An 18446-nucleotide genomic window follows, 5' to 3' on the forward strand; every position below is an offset into this window, starting at 1 on the left:
TTGATGTGGGATGTGAAAGAAAGGGAAGGCAAGTATGGCACCAAGTATTTTGGTCTGAATAGTTGGGAGGGTTCAATTGCCCTTAGCTCAGCTGGGAAAGGCGCCTGGAAGATACCCAGAGGGTGTAAGTGCACAGTGTGGTATTTGATTGCGGAGTCTAGGGGAAAAAGCACTGGCTAGAGACATGCATTGGGAGTTGTTAGCATGTGGACGGTATTCACAGTCATGAGACTGGAGGGGATCTCCGAGAGTTGTAGGTTGATTTCTCCAGAAACAGGCAAGAAGATGGCATTTAGATGATCTGCAAAAGAAAGAGGAAGGAAGCAGGACTGTGTGGAGAAGTCAAACAGTGATGTAGAACAACCTGGCTGGAAGCTCTGGAATTAATACTGCCCATCATCCTTGTCCTGAAGAGGCTGATATGACCAGTCCTTTATCCCTACCTCACTCAGTCACCAGATATGGGCTACCCTGGGATGCCGCCCTCTGCCCTGAGACAGATCCTGTAGGAACTGAAGGCTCGAGGCTGCCTTCTGACCACAGCCCCCATAGCTGGACAGCAAGTCTTTCCTTGGGTTAAGATTGGGACAGTGGATCTACATATCTCCCTCACTGAGGACCGCAGTGTAAAGAAAAGAGAGAAGAGGGCCAAGGACTAAGCCCTGTGGTTCTCCAACATTAAGAGGTCAGAGAGAAGAGGAGGAACCAGCAAAGGCAGCCAGCAAGGCAGAAGAATTTATGGTGTCTTGGAGGCAGTTGAAGAAAGTACACCAGAGCAGAATGAGTAATCAGTGGTGTCAAATGCTGCTGATAGAATAGGTCAAGTACAATGAAGACAAGAGAGAAACATTGGCTTTACAAACCGGGAGGTCATTAGTGCCCTTGAGAACAGCACGTGGTTGGATGGAAGACTCACTGGAGTAGGTTTAAGAGAGAATGGGAAAAACAAGGGAACATGGCAAATACAGATGCCTCTTTTAATATTTCTGCAAAGGAGAGGGAGAAAGCAGCAAATTTTCATACTTATAATTTGATGATGTGACCAAGTAAAAGATGGGCCAGGGAGTTGAGGGAGGGAAATTAATGACAGATGATGGAATCTACACTTCTTTTTAAAAAATTTTAAAAATGTTTATTCATTCATTTATTTTTTAAAGATGGGCTTTTGCTGTGTTGCCCAGGCTGGTCTCGAACCCCTGGGCTCAAGCCTCATCCTCCTGTCTCAGTGTCCCAAAGTGCTAAGATTACAGTCCTGAGCAACTGAGCCCAGCTGGAATCTACATTTCTTAAGGAGGAGCATGAAACATCGAAGATATGAAGGGATTCTTGGAGTGTGTCTTATACCATTGGTGCTGCTATAACAGAATACCACAGACTGGATAATTTATAAACAACAGAAATGTATTTCACAGTCTGGAGGCTGAGAAGTCCAAGATCTAGGCAACAGCAGATTGAGTGTTTAGTGAGGGGCTGCTTCCTCTGGACAGCGCCTTGTGGCTGTGTCCTCATGCAGCGAAAGAGATGAATGAACTCTGAGACCTCTTTTTAAAAGAGCACTAATCCCAATCCTGGGGGCTCCGCCCTCATGATCTAATCCTCTACCAAAGGCCCCCACCTTAGAATGCCATCACCTTGGGGGTTAGGATTTCAACATATGAATTTTGAGGGGACACAAACATTCAGACCCTAACAGTATGAGATTGAGTGGTCTGCAAAGATGGGAAGTGTGAGCTGTGGGGGGGATGCATGACAATGATGACACACGGGCAATTGGTATCTTTACCTCTTTTTGTTAATAATCTGTGTATTTCAGAGATTTGGCATGCGGTATCTTGAAAATCCTTAGTGAATGTATAAGTAAGTGTTTGTGTATTATTGACATAAATGTCTATTTCTCCTATTATTCCTTATTTCTTTGTTTGCTGTTAAGGATTCAGAAGGAATTGGTTAAAAGGACTTTTTTTCTATGGTTAAAGAAGAGACCTCAGACCTAGGTGGTTTTGATCATGCTTCTTATCTTGTATTATCATCACGGGGTAATGAATGACCGTTATTCAAATCATCCAATATTTATTGAGAATCTACCATGTATGAAGCCCTCTTCTAGGCACTTGCAATAGAATTGTGAGCAAAATGGATAAAAGCGCCTGCTCTTGTGGGGCTTATATTCTAGTGGAGGAGAGAAACAATAAACAAGAAAAAGAGTAAAATAAGAAAATATTCAGTATGTGTATAAAGGAGAGAAAAATAGCCGGGCACGCGGTGGCTCACGCCTGAATCCCAGCACTTTGGGAAGCCAAGGCGGGCAGATCACTTGAGGCCAGGAGTTTGAGACCAGCCTGGCCAACATGACAAAACCCTGTCTCTACTAAAAATACAAAAATTAGCTGAGTGTGGTGGCACATGCCTGTAGTCCCAGCTACTCAGGAGGCTGAGGCAAGAGCATTGCTTGAACCTGGGATGTGGAGGTTGCAGTGAGCCGAGATCACGCCACTGCATTCCAGCCTGAGCAACAGGGCGAGACTCTTTCTCAATAAATAAATAAATAAATAAATAAATAAATAAAGGAGAGAAAAACAAATCAGGGAAGTAAGAAAGGAAATGTGCCAGGGATGAGGGGCGGAGGTGGTGGGGTGGGGCCACTGGCCAGGAGGACACCTTCATTGAGAAGGTGATGTTGAACAAAGACTTCAAGTCTAAGGTTACCTTTATATTCGGAAGAAGAACAAGTTTGCACGGGAGCAAATAGACCAAGTTGGCCACTATCCTTAAGAAAACAAAAGCCCGTATTCATGCCAAAGGCCATATTGTTTTTGGTTATTGAAATGGAATGAGTCAGTAGTATCTGTGTGTATGTGTCTGCCAGACGGGTAACGGGCAGTTCATTAGCCGCTACCTTTTTTTTTTTGGTGGTGGGGAACAGTGTCTGGTGGGTGTTTCTGCAGGAGACTGCTGACCTCAGACCCAGCCGACCTGACTAATTTTTGCCAATGGAAAGTTATGTGTGTAAGGGATTACAGCTGTTCTTTAATGGGCTGAGTTCATCTGTGGCCAGAAAAAGAACAAAGGCTCCCAGGGTACAGGGCTTTGGGAGGGGTGAGAAGTCTGAATCATAAGCCTGGGCCTAAGCAAGGTGTGTGAAGTTGTTGAGGCTGAGAAAAATAAAAGTCAGAGATGGCTTATCTTGGCGTCCACCAGCCCACAGCAAGGATTCTCAGCTGGGCAGGTTGTCAGCGTCATGGCCCCATGCTGAGAAATTCCCTTTCTCAGAAACCAGGCATCCGAGAGTATAGGGTTGAGCTTTGGTGTTTTAGGTAATGTGAAGTGTTTGTCAACTTGCTGGCTGAGCCTACTCCACACCAGTAGTAACTCTTGGTGCCTGTGCCAGGAACTGTGTCATCCCCGTGAGTCACCTGTCATGTTTTACTGGGAAGTTGGGTGGTTCAGCTGCGAGCAAGATTCTGTTCAGTATGTATTTCTCTTGATTGTGAACCAACATTAGTACTTCAGGGAGGTATTATAAATAGGTCAGTGTAAAATATCCACCAGCCGTTAATTATCTCAGTCCAGAGTTTGAACTTGCCTCTTTGTGTGGTGGGGGTGTGGAGGGGGGGTCCTTGGTTCTGTGAAAGGGCCCCGGGAATACATTTAGGAATCTCCCACACATGCATTATGCATATTATTTGCCTCTTGTGCAATTTAGCTGGCTCACGTTAGATACCTTGTTCACTCACCTTTCTCGGACGGAGTGACGATTAACTTCCAGGAGCTTCATGACAAACCCTAAAATATGTTGCTTGCCTGCCACATTTGTCCTTAAGAGGGGATGAGGTTCTCCATGAGTAAGTGTAGGCTTTGGGAGTCACACTCAGCCCTCTGACTTTGTGAACCCAGAAGCTGAGATTCATGATACAAAGGGTAATATTAGTAATAATAAGGCCGGGCGTGGTGGCTCACGCCTATAATTCAGCACTTTGGGAGGCTGAGGTGGGCAGATTGTGTGAGGTCGGGTGTTCGAGACCAGCCTGGCCTACATGGTGAAATCCCATCTCTACTAAAAATACACAAATTAGCTGGGCTTGGTGGCGGGCACTTGTAATTCCAGCTACTTGGGAGTCTGAGACACAAAATCGCCTGAACCCAGGAGGCAGAGGTTGCAGTGAACTGAAATCACTCCACTGCACTCCAGCCTGGGCAACACAGTGAGACTCTGTCTCAAAAAAATAAATAAATAAAATAAAAAAATAAATAAAAACAAATAAATCAAATGTACGGATGTCAAGGTTGATAATGACAAGATTGTAGCCCAAATGCAGTAGTGAGGTTGGAGAGAACCCAGCTTCTCAGAGACTAGGTTAGAATTTTAGACCTGCCTCTTACTTGTCGAGTGGCTTTAGGCAGTTCATTTAACCTCTCCGTGCCTCAGTTTTCTTTATCTGTTAAAGGGGTCTAGTAATAAGTAGTACCTTGCTGAGTTGTCTTGAGGACCAGGTATAAAATTGAATGAGCAGCCCCTAGCCTAGTGGCTTTCACAGAGAAAGTGCTCAGGAAATGTCAGCAACTCATTGTCATCAAAGTTGTCTTCACATAGCTTTATGAGGGGGAAATGCTCTTATTCCCATTTTACAGATGAGGGACTGAGGCTTTATGAAGATTAAGGGATAGGCCTGTGACTGGAAGAGGAATTCCTGGCTGACCCACAATTCTCACTTAGACTGCCTGGCACCCCTGCTTAAGTCTTAACTCCTGAAATTACTGCGGGTTGAGGGTACACCTAAATGTGGTCAGTTAACATGTGTACCATTTAATATTTGCAATTAAGAATTTGGGTTTGATTCATTTCCCCCACTGTTGGGGTTTTGGACTCATATCTGACCCTTTTTGGTTTCTTGATATGCTTTGAAATTTGGGGTTGGGATGGGTTGGTGGAAGCAGCTGTTCCCTACTACTGTGCCTCCAGCATACTGTGCAAAGGTGTGCCTTGTTTTATCTTCATAATTGTGAAAGATTTACCTTGATAGGTGAGGCAATGTCATTTTATCTCTTACAATCAGAGAAAATCACTTATCTGGGCGTGCGAAGATCATGGTGATATGACAGGAAGAGTTGGCTTATTGGAAGGCTTGTGTGTAAAGTTTTGATTACTTTTGTTTTTAGTAGCACCTTTTTTTTTTTTTTTTGAGACAGAGTCTTGCTCTTTTGCCCAGGCTACAGTGCAGTGGCACCATTACAGCTCACTGCAACCTTCGCCTCCCAGGTTCAAGCTGTTCTTGTGCCTCAGCCACCCAAATAGCTGAGATTACAGGTGTGCATCACCATCCCTGGCTAATATTTATTTATTTATTTATTTATCTATTTATTTTTAAGTAGAGATGAGGTTTCACTGTGTTGGCCAGTCTGGTCTTAAACTCCTGACCTCAAGTGATCTGCCCACCTCGGCTTCCCAAAGTGCTGGGATTTTAGGCATGAGCCACTGCACCAGGCCAGCAGCTTTTTTTTTTTTTTTTAAAGCTACATATATGTGAGCCAAAAGTTATTTTTGGAATTTTTTTTAAAAGTTGTGGTAAAATATATATAACATAAAAGTTGGCATGTTAACTATTTTTAAGTACATACTTCATTGGCATTAATGTACAGCATTCACAATGTTGTACAACCATCACCACTATCTATGTCCAAAACTGGGATATAAGTGGAATTATGCAATATTTGTCTTTTTGTGTCTGACTTCTTTCACTTAATATTTTGAAGGTTGATCCATGTAGCAGCACAGATCAGAACTTCAGTATTTAAATGGCTGAGTAATATTCCATTGCAGAGATATACCACATTTTGTTTATTCATTCGTCTGCTGATGGGCACATAGATTGTTTCCACCTCTTGGCTATTGTGAGTAATGCTGCAATGAATATTCACAGACAAGTGAAAATGATGGTATTTTGTAGCATTAGCAAAGATGCACTTTTTTTTTTTTTTGAGACACAGTCTTGCTCTGTTGCCTAGGCTGGAGTACAGTGGTGTGATCCTGGCTCACTGCAACCTCTGCCTCCCGGGTTCAAGCGATTCTCCTGCCTCAGCCTCCTAAGTAGCTGGGAGTACAGGCACACACCACCACACCTGGCTAATTTTTGTATTTTTAGTAGAGATGGGGTTTCGCCATGTTGGCCAGGCTGGTCTTGAACTCCTGACCTCAGGTGATCTGCCCACCTCTGCCTCCCAAAGTGCTAGGATTATAGGCATGAGCCACCACGCCGTGCCAGAGATGAACTTTAATTTCTTGGTATTCCAGGGGTAGAGCTTTCCTACCTGAGGAAGTCTGTATCTGTGACCAGGTTGCTATCTTAACCCCTTGGGCACATGTGGATCTTTCCCCTGCATTCTTGCTGAGCCTGCCACTGTAATTTGTTTGGGAGGACGCTGGCTGCTGGTGAGTCAGACTGCCTCCAGCCATCCGGGTTTGACTGCGTCCTCCCTCCCAGGTCTCTGGGCCCCTTGCTTGCTTGTCTGGGGCTGAGCCAAGAATTTCTCATGTACCCACTTTTTATGGTTTGCTTATTAATTCTAGATGGGCTCAATTTATATTGTTTTTTATTTGTATGTGCCTTTTGTACTAGGTTTGGGCCCCAAATTATGAGTTCATACACTGCATTGAATGTTCATTTTATGGAAATATTTTTTTAAAGGAGGTAATAATTGAGTGGAACATACAGCAAGTTTATTTCTGTTGACCTGGGTACTGGGCTGAAGCTGTCACGGTTTTATTATGTGAGCTTGAACAAGTCACTCACTCCTTCTGACTTCAGATGAATGAGTGATTTATAAGACCTCCTTTCTGCTCTTACATATAGAGGTGTATGACCCTAAATGTGTCACCCCTATGTTAGGCCCTCTAATATTTTGAGATACAAGTTTGTTGTATTCTCTGACTGAAAGGAACTTTTACATGTTTAGTTTTCGTTTACATTAGGGAAGATGGCAGCAAGTACTCCTAGAGTGAAATCAGATGCCTATGTTAGTGGAAGGGAACACAAGACAAGTGGATTCTCATCAACATGTTTCCCTAGCCATTATTCATTAGAAGTCACCTAATTTTAATTGATTATGTGCCTGTGGTTAGTACAAAACTCTGTAAGGTGTCATGTGTTACAAGCAGGTCTATAGGTGGGGTCCTTTTCACTTCACCACCCTACCCCTGTGCTAGATGTCTCCTGGCGTATTGGGCCATTCTTGCATTGCTATAAAGAAATACTTGACATTGGGTAATTTATAAAGAAAAGAGGTTTAATTGGCTCATGGTTCTGCAGGCTGTACAGGAAGCATGGTGCTGGCATCTGCTTGGCTTCTGGGGAGACCTCAGAAAACTTACAGTTATGGCAGAAAGAGAAGCAGGAGCAGACATGTCACGTGCCAGAGCAGGAGCAAGAGAGAGATGCGGGGAGATGCCACAAACTTTTATACAACCAGATCTTGCAAGAACTGAGTATCACGAGAACAGCACCAAGGGGATGGTGCTAAACTATACATGAGAACTGACTCACTATCACGAGAACAGCACCAAGGGGATGGTGCTAAACTATACATGAGAATCCACCCCCGTGATGTAATCACCTCCTACCAGGCCCCACCTGCAACACCAAGAATTACAATTCAATATGAGATTTGGGTGGGTACAAATATCCAAACTATATCACCTTCTTAGCCAGTGTCATTCTCCACTCCCTGCCCCATTATGTTTTGGTCCCCCAAAATTTTAAAGTGACAGTTACTGTATCTTAGTATAAAATAAAAATCAAAATGATTCCCACCCATGAATACCATTAAATACCATTAAATTGGTTGGACCTGGTTAGTGCCGGGCCTTTGTGGCTCACCGTGTCCACCTTCACAAGGGTGGCCTGCTACTTCCCCACAGTAGGGACTCTCTGGGGAAGGCTTAGGGCTCAAGAGGGTGAGCCCTCAAGAGGGTGACTCCACCGGGAAGGGCCTCCGTTTTGTTGTCCGACACATAACTAGTGCCAGAACTGCACTTTTTACCAAAATAGCACTGTCAACGTGAAAACATTGAGAACATTATAAACGCTAAGATTGTTTAAGATACAGAGTTGGCTTATTTCCTGATTGAAAATTGTCTTGACAAGTTTAGTGCCCATTTGCCCATTTAGAGACAGTGTTGGGCATGTGCCCAGTCCAAAGCCTGTTAACCCATGCATTCCATTGCCAATAGGCATCTATTTTTTTTTTTTTTTTTTTTTTTTTTTGAGACGGAGTCTCGCTCTTTCACCCAGGCTGGAGTGCAGTGGCGCGATCTCGGCTCACTGCAGGCTCCGCCCCCCGGGGTTCACACCATTCTCCTGCCTCAGCCTCCCTTGTAGCTGGGACTACAGGCGCCTGCCACCTCGCCCGGCCAATTTTTTGTATTTTTAGTAGAGACGGGGTTTCACCGTGTTAGCCAGGATGGTCCCGATCTCCTGACCTCGTGATCCGCCCGCCTCGGCCTCCCAAAGTGCTGGGATTACAGGCGTGAGCCACCGCGCCCGGCCCGCCAATAGGCATCTATTATTTTAAGTTCCCACTTTACCGAAGGGTAGGCAGAGGGTCTTGCTCTGAGTTACTCTTCTGCTTGTTGTTGGACCCTGGACTTGAACCAGCTCTTCTCATTTTGTATCCTTGCTTCTCTCATGACCAAATGAGGCCTCCCTGATGGGATACTCCCTGACCCAGCTTTTTCAAGAGGCTATACTGAGGATTATAAAGCTATCCTGGCATTCTTTGAAGAAATGGCAGGACTGAAATTAGAACTTGACTTTTTGTCTTCTTAGTTATTCTACATTATCTTACTTCTAGTGCCAGTAACAATTATTATTGTTTATTGCTGCCGAGCAGGGAGGTATCTGAAAGGTCCCTAGGAAAAACTTTGATGCTTTTACCCCCATGAACACATGCACCATTTGTGCAAGGCACCCAGGGCCCTTGAAATCAAAAGCCTTACTGTGTGTGTGGGTGGGACAGCATCTGGCCCCGTATTGTTTATTGCTGGTGGGAGCTAAGAGCTCACGGATGTTTCCTCGGCCTTCTTTGTTACCTTTGTCTAACTCTGGTTGCGCTTCCTCCCTTTTCCCTTCACCCTTTCAGTTACAAACCTGGCTTTGCTTACAAGAATGTGGGCTACAAAGGAGTCCTGACCCTGTTGACTTTGACTTGTTTGGTGAAAGTTGTTCTTCTGTAAGGAAATCTAATTTGGGGTAATGAAAGCAATGGGGGCTTTAAAATCATGGAAACATACACTTGGAAGATAGAGCTCAGAAGGCAGAGAAAATTAAATCGAACATCATCATTTTATAGTCAAGGAAATTGAAGCCCTTGGATTTTAGGGAATTTGCCACACAGTCCCTGCAATGCATTCTGGAGGTGGTGTTTAAAAGCTATTAGAGTTTCCTGGCCTCTTTTTGGCTGGCCCTCTATTTTTTAAGAATATCTCCATGTATTTGTTAGGTATTCTGTTTTCAGATAGAGAAAACTATGTAAAGAGTCTCTAAGTTTGGTTGGCATAAGGTTTACTTTGAAGTTGTAAAACATTCTTGTATCAAATCAGATTTAATGAAGACTGTGTTTTAAAACTTTGCCTAAAAAGGTGAACCTTGTTTGTCTGTCAGAGAAAAGAAAGACCCCATCCAGGGCTGAAACAAGTGTTTGCAGTGTTTTCAAACAGGTCCGTATTCCCGAGCAGACCCTCAGATTACCTAGCATGGGAGTGTGTCGGATGGATCCATATTTAGACCTTTCATCAGTTTCAAATATAAAAAATTGATTTTGGCAAACCGTTGGTAGTCAACCACAAAATGTATTTATGAAAAACCTTCTGCATTTCTGTAGCAGTTCCAAATATGGATTCCATTAACAGGATGCATATTTGGAACTGCAGTTATGCTGGGAAATCATGTTTGGATTCAGGTAATTTGACGGTGTTAACACCCCTGTTGCCTATCACCTAACATGAGGAGGAGGAGGAGACCCTTCTCTGGCCTTGCTGCTGATAACATTGTTGCTAGGTGACATAGATGAGGACAGGTTGGTGCCAGCACTTCTTACCTTGTTTTTGTTCAATGAAGGCTTGAAAAGGTGGAGGTAAGCTCCATTGTGGCTGATGGCTTCAAATTCGCAGATCTTGAAGACACCTTGATTCCTGACCAAGTTGGTTCTGGAGACCCCTGAAGAGAAATCCAGAAAATGCTTGCTTTAGGAGTCATCTCTGTCACTGAGAATGGAATTTGAAAGGAATTTCAAAGCCCAGCTATTGTAGATCTAATATATATATAGAGAGAGTGAGCAAGCTAAACACTGAGTTAAAATTTTTGGAGAGAATACGCTTAAATAAGCTCTCCATACTTTTTCATTTCTGAGTGTAAATCCACTTGACAAAGGGAAAAAGAAGTTTAACCCTTTGTGACCTTTTCCCCACATGCCACATATTGTTTTCCAACATGAATTTATTTTTTATATAGTCCTCTTCTGTTTAGCCAGCTCTTGTGCAAATATCCACTAACAATTCACATACCTGCTAAGGGTGTCCTGGTTTACAGTTTCTCTAAATGTTCGTGCATAAATCTTTTCTTTTGCGGTGATGTGTATTATTTTTATATCATTTAGCATCATCCCCAGGTTCATCTCGATCTTGAGAAATTAACAGCAAAAGGCAGGTGTGCTCCCTCTACTGGTTGCATTTCTTTGGAGCAGAAATACTGTCCATTTGTGTATAAGTTCATTGCCGCTGATGGGGCTTGGACCTGTGTTCACATTTGCTTTTCCAAAATTCGCATGACTTTTAAAAAGCAAAACTAGTGGCTTTCAAAACTGCAGGTTGAGAAACTGGTACCTTTAGAGGGATAGGCGTCTTCCTTACTGCCCACTTGTCTACTAGTGTTGTGAGGGAATCTTCCTGGGCAGGAGGACACAGCCCTTCTGCTATAAGAGTAAATTCTTGGATGCTAAGTCCTGCTTCCCTCTGAGGTCCAAGGCCAATGCCTGGGGCCTCTCCAGTTCTGATATTGCTGTATTTTCACCACTGTCAGGTAAGCCGTTCTGTTCAGATCTGTGAAAACCTGCCCGCCACTGTATGGAGCCAGCAGGGTTTATGTAACGTGTTCACATGTTGCTCGGACTCTTGATCTCAAGGTGTTCTTCTCTAGAAGCATCTACAGGGGACCCTTTATTTTTAGGCCTGAGAGATAGGGAAGAAGGTGGGGACTATTTAGTTTAATCCAACATGTATGTATTGCGTCCCCACCGTATATGTGGCTTTAAGAAAATTCAAGATGAGCAAACCTACTGTTTCCTACCTCCCCTTTTGAGAAACACTAAGTAACAACAAAAAGCCCTTCTCCTCCTCCATGCAGAAGTTAAATAATAATATCAGAAAGAAGGGGAAAAAAAAGTATATGGCCCCCCCCTCCCACCCAGAGCTAAAAGAAACCTTCTTAGATAATCATGAGACCAGAAAACCTGTAGGCAAGATGTGCTCCCTGTGTAAGCCCACTGCTCTGTTGCTGTGACCACTGACTTCATGGTGCTTACCTTCCTCTTCCCACGAGTGATTTGTAACATTCTTTTCTATGTGCTGTAATGAGATGAAGCGCCTTCCTGTTCTGTGTGGAGTAGTTCCAGCATAGACTCATAATTGTCAATGGAGAAATGACTGATGGGCCTCGATGAGGCTGCTTTGTCTCTGTATCTGTCACATGTCTCGCTGCACACCATGTCGGCTTCCCCGAAGTACGTGATCTCTGATTCTCAAGCCAGTCCTGCCTGGCTTCACATCCTGCTTCTCCCATCCCCTTCATGATTGTTTTCATCCAGATTCAGCGTAAGTCAGTAGCTTGGTGAGTGCATGGATGCCAAGGCTGCACCCAAAACCACGGGATGCTTTCCTGCCTCTGATCTCAGTGTCTGCTTTCTTCTGACCCCATATGTATGGTTCTCAGCGATTGAATGCTGCACAGTGGAAAAGGAGAAGTGTTGTTTCATATTTTTTAAGTCCCTGGAGAGTCTCTTCAAATTGATGATGCTATATGGAATAGGTGGAATACATTAATTAAATGACAGGTGATAGTGAAACTTCTAAATCAGAGTTTCTCAGCAGCAGCACTATTGGCATTTGTGGCTGGATAATTCTTTGTCATGGGGGCCTGTTATATGGCCTGTTATATGCATGATAGGATGTAGAGCAGCATCTCCGGACTCTACCTACTAGATGTCAGTAGCACCCCCCAGCTGTGACAACCGAAAATGCCTCCAGATATTGCCAAATGTTCCCCGGAGGCAAATTCACCTCCAACTAAGGACCATTGCTCTATCCAAACATTCTTCTCTTTCTTCATTCTGTTTATTTATTTATTTATTTTCAAGACAGAGTTTCACTTCGTCACCCAGGCTGGAAGTGCAGTGGTGTGATCTTGGCTCACCTCCGCCTCCCAGGTTCAAGCAATTCTCATGCTTCAGCCTCCCGAGTAGCTGGAATTACAGGTGCACATCACCATGCCTGGCTAATTTTTGTAATTTTAGTAGAGATGGGGTTTCGCCATGTTTCCAGGCTGGTCTCAAACTTCTGACCTGAGGTGATCCACCTGCCTCGGCCTCCCGAAGTGCTGGGATTATAGGTGTGAGCCATGGTGCCCATTCTGTTCCTTTAGATGTGTTTGTGGGCACTCTTTTGTTTATTTGCTTAATTCATTTATCAGGTAGTTATTAAATTTTCTGCTATACCAGCCTTTATACCAGCCTATATTCTTTACCAAGAATATAAAGATGAACCAGGCATCTCTTTCTTCATGTTCATATACATATGAATATATATATGTGAATACATGTGGATATATATGAATATATATAAAATATATATGGATATATATACATATATATTTGAGTCAAGTTTAAATGTATCTGAAAGTTCCCTTTTTGGCGTACTGTTTCCAGGCTGCATCCCTGGCTGGCATTTGAGTCATTATGACTTCTTTAATGAATGTTGGGTTTTTATTTTTGCAGCCTGTGTCTTTGAGGAAAATCCCTTGCAGTATGGATGAGTATCCTTAGTTTTTGGCACAGCTTTTAACCTTATAAAATGATAATACTCTATTAATCTATCAATTTCATCCATGAATGCTTCAACCCTTTCAGATACAGCCTCTCACTTGTCACTTCAGATTTACTGTTTTCTTCTTTTGTGATTCCTTTCATTCTCTTTAACCAGCCACCTGAGGCTTCATTTAACCTGAGGTCATTTAAAGTTTTATTTAAAGAAACTTCTGTTTGGAAACCAAGGTCAAGCACAGCAGAGGGATGTTCATTGCATGGCTTTCTGGTAAACTTTAAGTTAGCATGTTCCCTTTAACATTTTTAGAAACTGATATATAAATTGCTCATGGGAAATCAAATTTGGGGCAGTTTTCTTTCCAGGGGGAAGGAAAGACGGATGTATTTCAGCAAGGAAGAGGTTCACAGATAGTTTCCACTATGTGAGTAATTTTAATTTTTTATGCTACATGGTGGGCACGTGGGTGTTCATTATATTCTTTTCAAATACATGTTATATATTGGAAATACTTTCTAGTACATATTAAAGAAAAGGCAGCCAACTGAAAGTTTGGTTTCTGTTTTTCTGCCCTCCACTCGTTTTCAATAGATGTTTGGGAGTTAGGTCTCCACTGAATCAACTACCCACGTTTCTGCCCGTGAAGGGGGCTGGTGGGGGGCGCTTATGTTAACATTGCTGGCCTTTTATATCTTTTAAGAGGCGCTGCTTTTTTGCCATGTGCTGTAGAAAATTATTTGGCAGGCACTCATGCTTTGTGCAGGGTGACCAGGTTCATCTGTAAAATGGTGAAGACCTTTTCGAAATACATTGCCCTCAAGTATGTGGTGGGGAGGGTGCTGGGATTCTGAGTGACAGCCGGCGAATGCCAGAGGGAAGAATTAAATTGGAGAGGGAGGCGGAGAGGAGGGAGGTGATGATGGGAGGAGGAAGGGAGGAGCGACCAACCCTCTCCAACACACCCAAGTGACCAGATTCATCATAGCACGAAACTTCACAAGTTACACCCACTGCCTCCGCCAGCAGCCGGGGAAGGCTGCTGCTTCCTCATTTCTGTTACTGGAAGTTTGAGACATGTGAAGCCAGACGGGGAGAAACGTGCGCGCCTTGTTGAGCAGGGGTGAGCTTGAATTTTGAAATCGATTCTTTCCACCGGCGAATCTCTTTGTGTCGGGTGGTCAGGGGAGGCAGCCGAATGTGGCTCTGAACGAGGATAGGTGAGAGCCCCGAGCTGAGATGTGCAGCTGGGGCGGGGGAACCGTGCGCCCCGGTGCCCCTTCCCAGAACGAGCAAGCGCGTCTCCAAGCTGCGCCCCGAGGCTCGGCGCGCGTTGCCGGCTGAGCTGCAGGGGACGCCGGCGACGTTCGTTCTGGCTCCAGGGTAAAGAGATTCGGGCTTTGAAAGTCATCTTTCCCCCTTGACTTCTGTAAGCGAGGATCATTGTATGGGATATGGGGTCGGGGAGGAGATTGCGGGATCACGTCACCCACCCAGGATGCGTCCTGCCCGGGGCTGTCCCGCTGCGCGTTGGGTAATTGCAGGTCAGTGCCATTGAAAAAGAACCCCATGACGGGCTTGGGAATCAAGTGAGAAAAAAGTTCCGAAGGAATATTCAGAAGCTGTGGCTGCCGACCGCACCTGGATGGGAGTTCTGGAGTGGGACATCGGAAGTCTCGGGGTTCTCATTAATTTTACATCTGATTAAATTAGTTCGGCTCTAGGTTCCTGGCTGTGGAGGTGTGATTTGTTTATCTGGATCACTTTTTTTTAAATGTCTGTCTTTCTGTGAAAGCTAGCTTATCTTTGGATCGATTGCCTAAGTCAATTTTGTGAGAGGAAGTTTGGGTGGAAGGTGGCGCTGGGGGCTGGGATCATTGCAAGCGGCAGTATGTCCCAGCAAAGGATAACCTTAGCTCAAATGAGGCTTCTCACAGACAGGCTTTAGGTTTTATTTCAAGTCTGGAGCTGTTCAGTGGGCTTCCATCTGGCCTGTGTAGCTTTTGCTCAGTGTGTAGGGGTCAGAGGGAGGCTATTGGGTTAACTGTTACCTGTTGCACTTATTTCATACCTGATCAACAACTTAGTAATACACCAGCAGTTGGAGCTGGCTTTTGTTTTTTTGTAAGCGAGTCCTTCATGAGAATGTTTACAGAATCATCTTACTTTTAGGGGAGGAAATGAAGGTGGAAAATGTGTGGTTCCTGTTGTATTTATAGCAAGCCAAATGTTCTTTCCCGGGTCTAGGGTGTGTACAATCAGGAAAATGTCAGTAGCTGATTTTATCATTTTTCTAATATCAAAGTGGAATTGCCTGACTCTCTCAGCATACCTTCCCTTGAGCTTTGGGGGTCGGGAGGCAGGTTGCTGGGACCGCAGTTCACTTAGCTTGCTCTGACTCTCCCACTTTCTTGAAGTTAAAGATACAGATGGAAAGGAAATTACTTTTAAACCAAATCAGACATGGCTTAGGGAAGAACAACAGGTTGCATGATCCAGGGCTAGAGCCCTGAGTTCTAGCTCATTTTGGGCTCAAGAAAGGACCCAGCAGCAGGTAGTTGTGAAATTGATGCAGACATGAGGTCTGTGACCTACTCCCTCACACCCCTCCACCCCACAAGGAACCTTTAGTAACTCACTCAACAAGAAAGACAACCAAATTGGATCTCATGATAATGCTGGTGAAACTGACTAATAGACAGAGTTTTATGGAACAATAATTCTTAGCTACAAAAAGGGGAACTGCATTGTGCATAGAGCAAAGGTTTTTAGATATTGTCACATGTGACTGTTAGAAGATACCATCATGAGGACATTTGAAATTGGGGTTAATGCTACTATATGACCGTGTAGATGTGAGAGAAAGTGGCAATTTCTATGTCATTATCTTTTCATATTGTCTCCCCACCTCTCCCAGTAAATAAGCTGGTTTGTCTCTGGTTGGTTATATTTTTAAATTTTATTCACTTATTTCTTCTTTTTAGAGATGGAGTCTTGCTCTGTTGCCCAGGCTAGACTGGAGCTCCTGGGCTCAAGTGATCCTCCTGCCCCAACCTCCTGTATAGCTAGGACTATAGGCATGTGCCACCTTATCTGACTGTTTTTGAATTGTAAATTTGTTTAATAGATACCAGATCATTAAAATTGTTTGTTTTAATAACTAATTTTTACAGAAATGTTCCCATTTTATGTACAATTTAAAATTTTTTGGTATAATATTGAACGTGCTGTCTCATAATATTTTTAAAGACTGTAGTATCTGTAGATATGTTTCCTTTTTCATTCATGGCGTTATTTGTACGTTTTCCCCATCAGTCTTGCTAATGTATTATCAATTTTATTGGTCTTTTGGAAGAACCAACTTCGATTTTTGATGGTATCTTAATTGGAACACAAAGGCCGCCTCCTTTCTTGAGTTTATATTCATTTTTAAAATTCTGCCCAGTGGAACTCTGTCAAAAAAGGCCTTAAACAGCCTTTGAAAATGAGCAACTGAGTTCTTTAGCTGCAAGTAGGAGGACACCATGTATTTGTCTTTGTATCTTTGACATAGATTATGTTTTTTCAGTTTTATTAAAATATACTTTCTGTTTGGAAACACCACACACAGTGGACCAAATTGTTCCAAGGTGGGTTTTTTGTATTAATTGAGGTACACCCTGTGATATTGTTCTGGAAAAATGTAACTAGAATTTACATAAGACTTACTGGTAATTTAAAGTGAATTGTAGGTACTTTCAACCCACTTGACGATACAGATTTACCTTGTATGACAGCAGAACAAATTTGCTGTAATGACTGGAGAAGACACTTCGTTTTGGTTCATATTTAATGCATGAGTCTGAGCATTTTAAAGTTTTCTCAGAACAGATTCTTTCTGACCATATCAGAAAGGATGCTGGAGTGAGAAATACCTGGCTTTGAATTCTTGCTCTGCCACTTTTGACTGTGTGGCCTCAGGAAAATTGCCTAACCTCTCTGAACTTGTATTTCCCCAAATGTGATCTGGAAACTGATTGTGAAATTGCACTGTGAATTCAGCGTATAATGAGATTTCATTATGAATATTCATGTAAGGTTTCTATCCTTCATTTGGCACAAAGTAGGCATTTAATAGTGACACTTAGTGTTTTCAGTGTAACGATTAGTCTTTTCTGCCTCCTACCCTTTCTTGTCCTACCTCCAACCTTACCACTTCTCTCAATGGAAGGTGAAGGAAGGTGAAGTTACTGCCTTAGAATAAAACAGAAACCACTTCCCCCATTTGTTCTCTCTTCATTATGGGCAAGTTCCATATTTTCAGTATTTTTATCTTGTTTTCCTAGTTGATTATCTTACCATTTCTTCCCTCCAATTTTTATCTCACTTTCCCAGGGTTGTTTTTTTTTTTCCTCTCAGTTTGTCTCATCTCCTGAGGATCTTACCCGCTGCTCTGCTCTATTATTTTTTTCTTTCCTTTTTTTTTTTGCCTGCCTTTAGTGTAAAAATGAAATCAGTACAAAGCCCGAAACTTGGCAGCGACTGAGATGTAAGTTAGTGGGTTGCTTCTATGAAGGCAAAGTGTGTTAAATTTAGTTACTCAAGAATTTAACTTGGAAGCTGGTCATGGCGGTGTGTGCCTGTAGTCCCAGTTACTCAGGAGGCTGACATGGGAGGGTTCCTTGAGCCCAGGAGTTTGAGGCTGTCCTGGGCAACATAGTGAGACCCCATCTCTAAAAATTAAATTAAAACAGGAAAAGCATTAAACTTGAAGATGGATGATGCTGGTGACTGCCATAGCAGTTTCGTGCCACAGACCTTGGAGTACTTTTTCAGACCTTGGAGTTTCCAAGCACTTTTGGGGAAGTGTTGATTGTTTGATATTATGGTTGATGCTGTAACCAAAAAGGGACAATAAGAGCATAGGACAGAGGAGCTTGGCTGGTTAGTATTCCCCGACAAGGGAATATAGCATTATTGAGTTTAACCGACCCTGAACCACTGGTTCTTCCTAGGGTCTCTCGGTTGACAAGGTCCTAGGGCATTAGGACCTTGTCCTATGTAATGGCATAATTACTTAGCATTTATTTATGCATCTAGTATTGCAAGGGACTGGACTGGGGATGGGAAGGGATTGTGAGCTGGGAAAAGGCTTCATTTGCTTTATGGTGCTATGCTAAAGTCATTCTGCTTTGCTCAAGGAGTGAGTCTTGGTTTACATTTTGGGTAGTGAATCAGCTTCAAGTGTGGAATTATTTTCAATGAAGACAGATTGACTAGCTGCACCTGGTCTGGCCTGCCCGCTATGACTTGGTGGTGCTATTTTGTTCTAGCCAATGCTTTCATGAGAATAGAGAACAAGGAGGCGTAGTTTTCATGAGTATTT

At 43.3% G+C, this 18446-nt stretch overlaps 1 protein-coding gene across 11 annotated transcripts in view; it reads left to right on the top strand.

Moving 5' to 3' along the window:
* TIAM1 (TIAM Rac1 associated GEF 1) overlaps positions 1-18446 on the top strand; it is a 458079-nt gene that overhangs the window by 203421 nt on the left and 236212 nt on the right. For 2 of the 11 annotated variants that reach the window (XM_055279464.2, XM_055279463.2), the window contains exon 1: positions 14048-14204. The exons of 6 other annotated variants lie outside the window; for them this stretch is intronic. The gene's annotated coding sequence lies outside the window, so the exon portion shown is untranslated. Of the gene's footprint in view, positions 1-14040; positions 14205-18446 lie in introns of those variants that run through there. 3 more of the 11 variants (XM_055279451.2, XM_055279460.2, XM_055279467.2) reach the window with 2 other exon arrangements.

Source organism: Symphalangus syndactylus, chromosome 5 (genome assembly GCF_028878055.3).
Source record: "Symphalangus syndactylus isolate Jambi chromosome 5, NHGRI_mSymSyn1-v2.1_pri, whole genome shotgun sequence".
Classification (NCBI taxonomy): domain Eukaryota; kingdom Metazoa; phylum Chordata; class Mammalia; order Primates; family Hylobatidae; genus Symphalangus; species Symphalangus syndactylus.